Genomic DNA, 11,748 nt, shown 5'->3' on the forward strand with positions numbered 1-11,748 from the left:
ACATGCGACGATGCCACGCTCGTATTTTCGCTCATTGTTCATATTTTTTGTTGTTCAATTCATCAGCCCTATCAAACCATTCTAACCTAACCTATTATATACACACAAATAGATTCTACAGATCCGTTGTTGTTTAGCGACGTCCCAAAAGCTGCCTCAGTATAGGGATAGAGTGTGGTCAGTCATTAACAGGTAGGTGTTAAGGCTCCACTGCAACCTGACCGTTCAACTGTGAGTGACGTCACAAAGATTCACAATTAGGCCTTGGCATGGTACTTGCATATGTAGTATGTATTAAATGTTATTATTCAAATATGGCTAGACTATCCATACCCCCACCTAATCTAACTTCATCATAGGTTACAATATACATTATAGTCATCCACAACTATAATTCATTATGCAGTGCTAAGTTCAAAATTAAAATAGCTGCCCAAATGTTGTACCGCAATTTAAGCAAAATCGTATGTCTGGCAGCATAGCAGGTGAGCTGAACATAAGAATGAAGGTAACTACAGAAGGCCTATTAGCCCATATACGGCAGCTCCTATATATTTCCACTCAATCTCATTCATATATATGTCCAACCTATGTTTAAAACAATCAAGGGAACCCTCTACATCTGATATTAGTTTATAATAATAGTTTATAATAAATAGCTCACATTTTAGTTTTTTACTCAACAACAATTATGCAACATGAGTAACTAGATATCATACTACAATCCACAAGTAGTTACCGTACATCTCAGTGGCTCAGTGGACCAGTAGCTATGTTCATAGGCTAGTCAACTGTCCTCACATCCATCAAATAGCAGCCCAAATATCGCATTGCAATTCATCAATCTAGCAACTCAGCTGGATGCTAGCCACTATGTTCATAGGTTAATCATCTTTACACCTCAAAAATCTTAATCTTGCTACGCAAATCAGCTTACTTGTTTCTAAACAAACAGTCACAAATACAAGCATACATACCTACACATACTCCACAATTCATGCATGCATAGAGAATATCCTGCTGTTTTGCTGCCATTGCCCCATTAATCAGATGTAATTTATGCCATATGAATCCCTAAAATGCATTAAGAACAAGATTTCAGTAACCCTACAGCTCATTCACATCAAGTAATCTTTATTATTGAATAAACTGTTAATTTATATTAGTAGATACCAATCAGCAAGGTGACCATATTATTCAAGCAAGTTCAAATATTATTAAATACCCATCTTCATACCATTCATATGGATAAACCAGGGTGTATATGTCCCATTTGAATAATTATATTACTAATAAAAAGGTAAGGTTTTAATAAGGCGCACTAAAATTTAATAATTTAACATCATTAACACAAAATACAACACTTGTACTTGCACTAAAAATACACAAAATCAAAAACACACAGTACAAAACACATACACATATACACTCAATATAGCATTTACGCTCAAAGTATTTCCACACAAATATTCCATTCACACACAAAATATGTCACTTAGGGGCGCCTGACAGCTGAGTGAACAGCTCTTCAGATTCGTAGGCCTGAGGTTCCGGGTCGAATCCCCTGTGGAGGCGGAGACAAATAAGCAAAAAGTTTCTTTCACCCTGATGCTCCTGTTACCTAGCAGTAAATAGGTACCCGGGAGTTAGACAGTTGCTACGGGCTTCTTCCTGGGGATGTATAACAAAAAGAAGGCCTGGTCGAAGACCGAGCCGCAGGGACGCTAAGCCCCAAAATCATCTCAAGATAACCTCAAGATAAGAAGCTATCTATAGCTCGAACCCCCAAATAAGTAAGTTTGCACTATTTTATGAACATGCTAGATCATTACCCCTAAGATATTATATATCTCTTACATATACAACCACACCTAACCTCACCTAACATATCCAAAGACAGATTTGATTAAAGTTGGCCAAATTTAAGCTATTCCTATCTCAATTTAATCAAATTTAATTAAATTTCCACCAAATATACCCAATGTTTTTTAACATAGCACAGCCAATGCCCATTTTTACCCCACAGTTTTACCTATTCCAACCTACCCTATACAACCTTACCTAACCTTTCCTAGTATATCCAAAGCTTGATTTTATTAAAGTTGGTAAAATTTATGCTTTCGCACCTAAATTTAACCTAATTTAACCCTATTTCCACCAAATATACCCAAATGTTTTGTATCATAGCACAGCCAATGTCCATTTTTACCCACATTTTCACCTATTCCATCCTACCCTACACCACCTTACCTAATCTGACTTAGCATATCCAAAGATAGATTTGATTAAAGTTGGCAAAATTTATCCTATTCCCACCTAAATTCAATCTAATTTAACCCAATTTCCACTAAATATACACAAATAATTTGTAACAGCACAGCCAACACCCATTTTTACCCTACATTTTGACCGATTCCAACCTCCCTACACGACCTTGCCTAACCAGACCCAACATATCCAAAGCTTGATTTTATTAAAGTTTGTAAAATTTATCCTATTCCCACCTAAATTTAACCTAATTTAACACTATTTCCACCAAATATACCCAATGTTTTGTATCATAGCACAGCCAAAGCCCCTTTTTACCCACATTTTCTCCTATTCCATCTATGACTTCCAATATCCAACATCCAGTCTTGACACAACATCCCCCATTCCCAAAGTCATTTCATAGAGCTAGTGCTCTGGTCGTCTAGCTATTTCCAATTTCCAGGTGTATTTTCTATCATCAATTCTACCAAACCAGACCTAACCTAACCTATCCTAACACGACATTAGCTAAATTCACCCAAATTACCCCAATTTGTAACAATTCCAGTAAATTTATCCTAAATATATCAAACCAAAACCCCAAATTCTACTACATATACCTATGGGCATCACATCCAGAGCACGAGTTAACTGTCAGAGCTGATAATGTCTACTTCTAACATCCATTTCAAACCTTGGAATACAGCTAATTTTGCTAATGTATTATTATAAGAAGTGTGTTGTTATTAGGTATTTTCCTCATATTACCACAACTCAACCACCTAGAACCTAACGTTTGATATGACATATACTCAGAGAAGTGTTAATTTTGTAAATAAACCTAAAGGGCCGTGCCTAACCAGCAGTAGTCTTGGAGCTTTGTTGAATATTGAATCTATATTCTTAGAAAAGTGAAGTTTTGGATATGAACCTAACCATACTGCGCCTTACCTACAAGCTTCTTTGTTGAACATTGTATCCATATTCATAGAGAGTGATGTTTTTTTTTAATATGAACCTTATTACCCGTCGCCTATTAAACTTGGATTTATGTTCAATATTGTAGCTATATTGTTGGGTAAGTGTTTTGTTTTTATACACCAACTCTGCCACCCTGTGCCTAACCTTCCTTTGGTTGGGAGGAAAGTATTGTTTGTGCATCAACTAAACGGCCCTGGATCTAACCTCTGATGCATGGATCTTGGTTCACTATATTCTTAGCCACGTTTGTTTTTCACATCAATACAACCATCCCAAGCTAGCCTCTATTACCTGAGGGTTAATGGAAAATGTGTTAATAAAGGGAATTTTGTTCTACATCAGTTCAACTTAACCATCCTTAACCTTACCTTATATACCTGGATCTGAACTCTATGTTACAACATATTTTTCAGAAAGAGATATGACTCACTAAAACTATACAATTACCATATCCCAATTTTCTTTATCCTAGCCCATAACTAGGGGGTTTAGACCCCCCTTACCACGAAATTTTAGTATAGGGGTAATTAAAAAAATAAAGGGGTGGATCAGGGATATGTTAGGTTAATATGTGAAAATATATTCCTACCCTAAATATATAGAATAATTTCGAGGTAAGGGGGGTCTAAACCCACTAGTTATAGTGGGAATAGACCTATTGAAGTTCATCTAATAGTGACAGTTGATGTTCTGGTTATCATAGATTGGAAGAAAATAGGAGATTTAAAATAGATTAGGAATGACGTTATTGTACATTCGGTTTCAGGGTCACCGAGGTAACACAAAACACACGACTCATAGACCAGCTTTTTAATCCCCTTGAGCGAAATGCTAAGACCCGGAGACGAGCAATCACTCGCTGGGGTAACAAAAACACACGACTCACTGTATCCTCCTGTGGGTAAAGTAACACGAGTACACTTGGCTCCTCTCCAGTGTGTATACAGCGCTAGTGTGACCTCCACACCACACGGACGTGGACACTAATGCTCAAGTCCTATCACACGGACCACTCCACACACCACACGGACGTGTGGACACTAATGCTCAGGTCCTATCACACGGACCACTCCACACACCACACGGACGTGGACACTAATGCTCAGGTCCTATCACACGGACCACTCCACACACCACACGGACGTGGACACTAATGCTCAGGTCCTATCACACGGACCACTCCACACACCACACGGACGTGTGGACACTAATGCTCAAGTCCTATCACACGGACCACTCCACACACCACACGGACGTGGACACTAATGCTCAAGTCCTATCACACGGACCACTTCACACACCACACGGACGTGTGGACACTAATGCTCAAGTCCTATCACACGGACCACTCCACACACCACACGGACGTGGACACTAATCCTCTGGTCCTATCACACGGACCACTCCACACACCACACGGACGTGGACACTAATCCTCTGGTCCTATCACACGGACCACTCCACACACCACACGGACGTGAACACTAATGTTCTGGTCCTATCACACGGACCACTCCACACACCACACGGACGTGGACACTGATGCTCAGATCCTATCACACGGACCACTCCACACACCACACGGACGTGGACACTAATGCTCAGGTCCTATCACACGGACCACTCCACACACCACACGGACGTGGACACTAATGCTCAGGTCCTATCACACGGACCACTCCACACACCACACGGACGTGGACACTAATGCTCTGGTCCTATCACACGGACCACTCCACACACCACAGGGACGTGGACACAAATGCTCAGGTCCTATCACACGGACCAATCCACACACCACTGGAAGCAAACAAGTAATTACCAGTAGAAAGCGCTAAGACGTTACGCTAATGTAGCACTTAGAAAGGATATGAAGGGAAGGATTTGGGACAGGATGGAAGGAAGGAATGGTGTCCAACCACTTTGATGGTCGGGGATTGAACGCCGACGTGCAAGAAGCGAGATCGTCGCTGTACAGTCCAGTACAAGTGGATGAAGGTGGTTCTAAACTGGAGAACGAAGGTCATGACGTCTTCGGTGATCGCTAGTATGCTAGTACTCCAATGATCGCTAGTATGCTAGTACTCCAATGATCGCTAGTACGCTAGTACTCCAATGATCGCTAGTATGCTAGTACCCCAATGATCGCTAGTATGCTAGTACTCCAATGATTGCTAGTATGCTAGTACACCAATGATCGCTAGTACGCTAGTACCCCAATGATCGCTAGTATGCTAGTACCCCAATGATCGCTAGTACGCATGTACTCCAATGATCGCTAGTATGCTAGTACTCCAATGATCGCTAGTATGCTAGTACTCCAATGACCTCTAGTATGCTAGTACCCCAATGATCGCTAGTACGCATGTACTCCAATGATCGTTAGTATGCTAGTACTCCAATGACCTCTAGTATGCTAATACTCCAATGATCGCTAGTACGCTAGTACACCAATGATCGCTAGTACGCTAGTACTCCAATGATCGCTAGTACGCTAGTACTCCAATGATCGCTAGTATGCTAGTACTCCAATGATGGCTAGTACGCTAGTACTCCAATGATCGCTAGTACGCTAGTACTCCAATGATCGCTAGTATGCTAGTACACCAATGATCGCTAGTACGCTAGTACTCCAATGATCGCTAGTACGCTAGTACCCCAATGATCGCTAGTATGCTAGTACTCCAATGGTCGCTAGTACGCTAGTACTCCAATGATCGCTAGTATGCTAGTACTCCAATGATCGCTAGTATGCTAGTACCCCAATGATCGCTAGTATGCTAGTACTCCAATGATCGCTAGTACGCTAGTACCCCAATGATCGCTAGTATGCTAGTACCCCAATGATCGCTAGTATGCTAGTACTCCAATGATCGCTAGTACGCTAGTACTCCAATGATCGCTAGTACGCTGGTACTCCAATGATTGCTAGTATGCTAGTACTCCAATGATGGCTAGTACGCTAGTACTCCAATGATCGCTAGTATGCTAGTACCCCAATGATTGCTAGTATGCTAGTACTCCAATGATGGCTAGTACGCTAGTACTCCAATGATCGCTAGTATGCTAGTACTCCAATGATCGCTAGTATGCTAGTACTCCAATGATCGCTAGTACGCTAGTACTAAAATGATCGCTAGTATGCTAGTACTCCAATGATCGCTAGTATGCTAGTACTCCAATGATCGCTAGTACGTTAGTACTCCAATGATCGCTAGTACGCTAGTACCCCAATGATCGCTAGTATGCTAGTACCCCAATGATCGCTAGTATGCTAGTACTCCAATGATCGCTAGTATGCTAGTACTTCAATGATCGCTAGTATGCTAGTACTCCAATGATCGCTAGTACGTTAGTACTCCAATGATCGCTAGTATGCTAGTACTCCAATGATCGCTAGTATGCTAGTACTCCAATGATCGCTAGTATGCTAGTACCCCAATGATCGCTAGTATGCTAGTACTCCAATGATCGCTAGTACGCTAGTACTCCAATGATCGCTAGTATGCTAGTACTCCAATGATCGCTAGTACTCCAATGATCGCTAGTATGCTAGTACTCCAATGATCGCTAGTATGCTAGTACTCCAATGATCGCTAGTATGCTAGTACTCCAATGATCGCTAGTACCCCAATGATCGCTAGTACGTTAGTACTCCAATGATCGCTAGTACCCCAATGATCGCTAGTACGTTAGTACTCCAATGATCGCTAGTACGTTAGTATTCCAATGATCGCTAGTACGTTAGTACTCCAATGATCGCTAGTATGCTAGTACCCCAATGATCGCTAGTATGCTAGTACTCCAATGATCGCTAGTACGTTAGTACTCCAATGATCGCTAGTACGCTAGTACCCCAATGATCGTTAGTATGCTAGTACCCCAATGATCGCTAGTACGTTAGTACTCCAATGATCGCTAGTACGTTAGTACTCCAATGATCGCTAGTATGCTAGTACTCCAATGATCGCTAGTACGCTAGTACTCCAATGAACGCTAGTACGCTAGTACTCCAATGATCGCTAGTACGCTAGTACTCCAATGATCGCTAGTACGCTAGTACTCCAATGAACGCTAGTATGCTAGTACTCCAATGATCGCTAGTACTCCAATGATCGCTAGTATGCTAGTACTCCAATGATCGCTAGTACTCCAATGATCGCTAGTACGCTAGTACTCCAATGATCGCTAGTACGCTAGTACTCCAATGATCGCTAGTACGCTAGTACTCCAATGATCGCTAGTACGCTAGTACTCCAATGAACGCTAGTATGCTAGTACTCCAATGATCGCTAGTATGCTAGTACTCCAATGATCGCTAGTACTCCAATGATCGCTAGTACGCTAGTACTCCAATGATCGCTAGTACGCTAGTACTCCAATGATCGCTAGTATGCTAGTACTCCAATGATCGCTAGTACGCTAGTACCCCAATGATCGCTAGTACGCTAGTACTCCAATGATCGCTAGTATGCTAGTACTCCAATGATCGCTAGTACGCTAGTACCCCAATGATCGCTAGTACGCTAGTACTCCAATGATCGCTAGTATGCTAGTACTCCAATGATCGCTAGAATGCTAGTACTCCAACGATCGCTAGTATGCTAGTACTCCAATGATCGCTAGTACGCTAGTACCCCAATGATTGCTAGTACGCTAGTACTCCAATGATCGCTAGTATGCTAGTACTCCAATGATCGCTAGTATGCTAGTACTCCAATGATCGCTAGTATGCTAGTACTCCAATGATCGCTAGTATGCTAGTACCACAATGATCGCTAGTATGCTAGTACTCCAATGATCGCTAGTATGCTAGTACCCCAGTGATCGCTAGTATGCTAGTACTCCTATGATCGCTATTACGGTAGTACCCCAATGATCGCTAGTATGCTAGTACTCCAATGATCGCTAGTACCCCAATGATCGCTAGTATGCTAGTACCCCAATGATCGCTAGTACGCTAGTACTCCAATGATCGCTAGTATGCTAGTACCCCAATGATCGCTAGTATGCTAGTACCCCAATGATCGCTAGTACGCTAGTACTCCAATGATCGCTAGTACGCTAGTACCCCAATGATCGCTAGTACGCTAGTACCACAATGATCGCTAGTATGCTAGTACCCCAATGATCGCTAGTATGCTAGTACCCCAATGATCGCTAGTACGCTAGTACTCCAATGATCGCTAGTACTCCAATGATCGCTAGTATGCTAGTACTCCACTGATCGCTAGTATGCTAGTACCCCAATGATCGCTAGTATGCTAGTACTCCAATGATCGCTAGTATGCTAGTACCCCAATGATCGCTAGTATGCTAGTACTCCAATGATCGCTAGTATGCTAGTACCCCAATGATCGCTAGTATGCTAGTACTCCAATGATTGCTAGTATGCTAGTACACCAATGATCGCTAGTACGCTAGTACTCCAATGATCGCTATTACGGTAGTACCCCAATGATTGCTAGTATGCTAGTACTCCAATGATCGCTAGTACGCTAGTACTCCAATGATCGCTATTACGGTAGTACCCCAATGATCGCTAGTATGCTAGTACTCCAATGATCGCTAGTACGCTAGTACTCCAATGATCGCTAGTACGCTAGTACCCCAATGATCGCTAGTATGCTAGTACTCCAATGATCGCTAGTACGCTAGTACTCCAATGATCGCTAGTACTCCAATGATAGCTAGTATGCTAGTACTCCACTGATCGCTAGTATGCTAGTACCCCAATGATCGCTAGTATGCTAGTACTCCAATGATCGCTAGTATGCTAGTACCCCAATGATCGCTAGTATGCTAGTACTCCAATGATCGCTAGTATGCTAGTACCCCAATGATCGCTAGTATGCTAGTACTCCAATGATCGCTAGTATGCTTGTACCCCAATGATCGCTAGTATGCTAGTACTCCAATGATCGCTAGTACGCTAGTACTCCAATGATCGCTAGTACGCTAGTACTCCAATGATCGCTAGTATGCTAGTACCACAATGATCGCTAGTATGCTAGTACCCCAATGATCGCTAGTATGTTAGTACCACAATGATCGCTAGTATGCTAGTACCACAATGATCGCTAGTATGCTAGTACCACAATGATCGCTAGTACTCCAATGATCGCTAGTACACTAGTACCCCAATGATCGCTAGTATGCTAGTACCCCAATGATCGCTAGTATGCTAGTACCACAATGATCGCTAGTATGCTAGTACCACAATGACCGCTAGTATGCTAGTACCCCAATGATCGCTAGTATGCTAGTACTCCAATGATCGCTAGTACGCTAGTACTCCAATGATCGCTAGTACGCTAGTACTCCAATGATCGCTAGTACGCCAGTACTCCAATGATCGCTAGTATGCTAGTACTCCAATGATCGCTAGTACCCCAATGATCGCTAGTATGCTAGTACCCCAATGATCGCTAGTACTCCAATGATCGCTAGTATGCTAGTACCCCAATGATCGCTAGTATGCTAGTACCACAATGATCGCTAGTATGCTAGTACGACAATGATCGCTAGTATGCTAGTACTCCAATGATCGCTAGTATGCTAGTACTCCAATGATCGCTAATGCGCTAGTACTCCAATGATCGCTAGTACGCTAGTACCCCAATGATCGCTAGTATGCTAGTACTCCAATGATCGCTAGTACGCTAGTACTCCAATGATCGCTAGTACGCTAGTACCCCAATGATCGCTAGTATGCTAGTACTCCAATGATCGCTAGTACGCTAGTACTCCAATGATCGCTAGTACCCCAATGATCGCTAGTATGCTAGTACTCCAAAGTAGAATAGGAAATGCCACATAGAGCCACCTATGTAAGGAGATCAGATAAGAAATCAGAAGCGGGGAGCCACATAGTGCCACTCCATATTAGGTCACCCAAGGTGTGAGTGGTAGCAGTCGAAAAAACAGTGAAGATAGGTATCTATTATGCGCCACTATGATCATGTTCATTTATACAGTAAAGTATGACAATATATTTAAGTAAAAATGAATTTATTTGTATAATAAACACTCGTGGGTGAGTGCCAGTTACGCCCCCACATTCCTCTATGGGGGCAGGTGTAAAACAGGTTCCTCCCGGTGAGGGTGGTCGCCCGTACCCTTCCTCGCACCTAATGGCCTTGACTTTACCGTAACAGAGTTCCACACCCAGCGGAGGTTGAGTGGGTCTTATATAGGGGTATTAAATTATAAATCTCCTCCAGGGGTTAAAAAAAATCAAAGAATTTATTAATGTTTTATTAGGTAAAAATCACAAATGATGTATAAGAAGTTAATTATGGCCCCTATCCCTCTCCCCCCTCCACCTCCCCTTCCTCATCTGAGTAGAATTCTGACGTCTCCCCATCCGTGGTGAGTGGGGGGAGGTCTTGACCCCCTCCCCCCTCTCTTGGGGGAGTGGGGTGAGTTGGTTGGTTGCCTTTTGGACGACTTTCCTTCTGACTCTCATCTGAAGTGTTCTGGAAAGAGATGGGGAAAATAATTTATAGGACTATATCTTTTATTTGAAAAATATTCTATTTCCTCTAAGAACAGTTAGTACATACCTCTCCCCCTGCAGGAGCGACCTTGTGTCCTCTACAGCAGGCATCATCAATTAGGGTACGTAACAGCATCTTGTTTGGGGCAGACCTTCCTCGTAGAATTACTACTCTACAAATGTGGACAGGTCCTAAGAATTGCACTGAAAAAAAAGAAGAGGTAAAATAGAGGTTGAGCAAACTTTCTATTGTGGGAAAAAAATAAATCTTTACCAGAAAGTGAGGGTAATACTAACCAGGCCCTTCAAGGACTTCAATCTTCCCTGCGTGTGTTTCTGGGGAGACGCCTTCCATTTGTAGGATAAGGGGGATGGGGGTCTTCTAGGGAGGTTGTGGGGTGAGAGGTGTTTTATATGTGGGGTAATCCCCCTGTTAGGTGGGTTGCCTAGCTAACAAAAATATTCTCTACACCACCTATAAGAACCAACCCTTACTCCTCTACAAAATGTCCTAACACAGTGATGTTTCATAGGAAAATATCGTCTCGCATAAGCGAGGGCTCGTTTATCATTTAATTTTAAACTAACGCTTGAAAATACATTATGTAAGTAATGTACTGTTGAAGGCAACCCCAGGTGACTCACCCTATGGACGAACATTACGCAATACAGTCCACAAGCAAGGGTAAAATCACTCTGGAGTCTGTAGCACATTCCAAACACCTTTGTTATTGTGTTAGTTTTAATAAATCCCTGAAAATAATGTCCATAAGTAACCGCCGACATTGCATAACTATCGAAAAAAAACATTCGATGTTTAACTTTATCAACATAAATAGCTACCCAATGTCCCATAGTTAATCTGCTATGTGATGGTAAAATATTAGTTATGAGAACAATAGGTTTTCTTGATGAGATATTTAAATGTTCTATTTCATCAGCATTATAACAACCTAGGTAGAGTGCTCGATCCCCTAGATTATTTTTTAAATTAATATTTATATCATTACAATTCATTA

At 42.0% G+C, this 11,748-nt stretch overlaps 1 long non-coding RNA gene across 1 annotated transcript; it reads right to left on the bottom strand.

Annotated features, from left to right (window-relative positions):
- Positions 1-10,318: 10,318 nt before the first annotated feature.
- LOC138360008 (uncharacterized) lies at positions 10,319-11,107 on the bottom strand. The gene is made up of 3 exons (XR_011226167.1): positions 11,027-11,107; positions 10,797-10,933; positions 10,319-10,709 (listed from the first exon to the last, which is right to left on the bottom strand). It is a non-coding gene; the product is annotated as an uncharacterized lncRNA (long non-coding RNA).
- Between the last annotated feature and the right edge of the window lie 641 nt (positions 11,108-11,748).

The sequence above is a fragment of the Procambarus clarkii genome, chromosome 94 (genome assembly GCF_040958095.1).
Source record: "Procambarus clarkii isolate CNS0578487 chromosome 94, FALCON_Pclarkii_2.0, whole genome shotgun sequence".
NCBI classification, from domain to species: domain Eukaryota; kingdom Metazoa; phylum Arthropoda; class Malacostraca; order Decapoda; family Cambaridae; genus Procambarus; species Procambarus clarkii.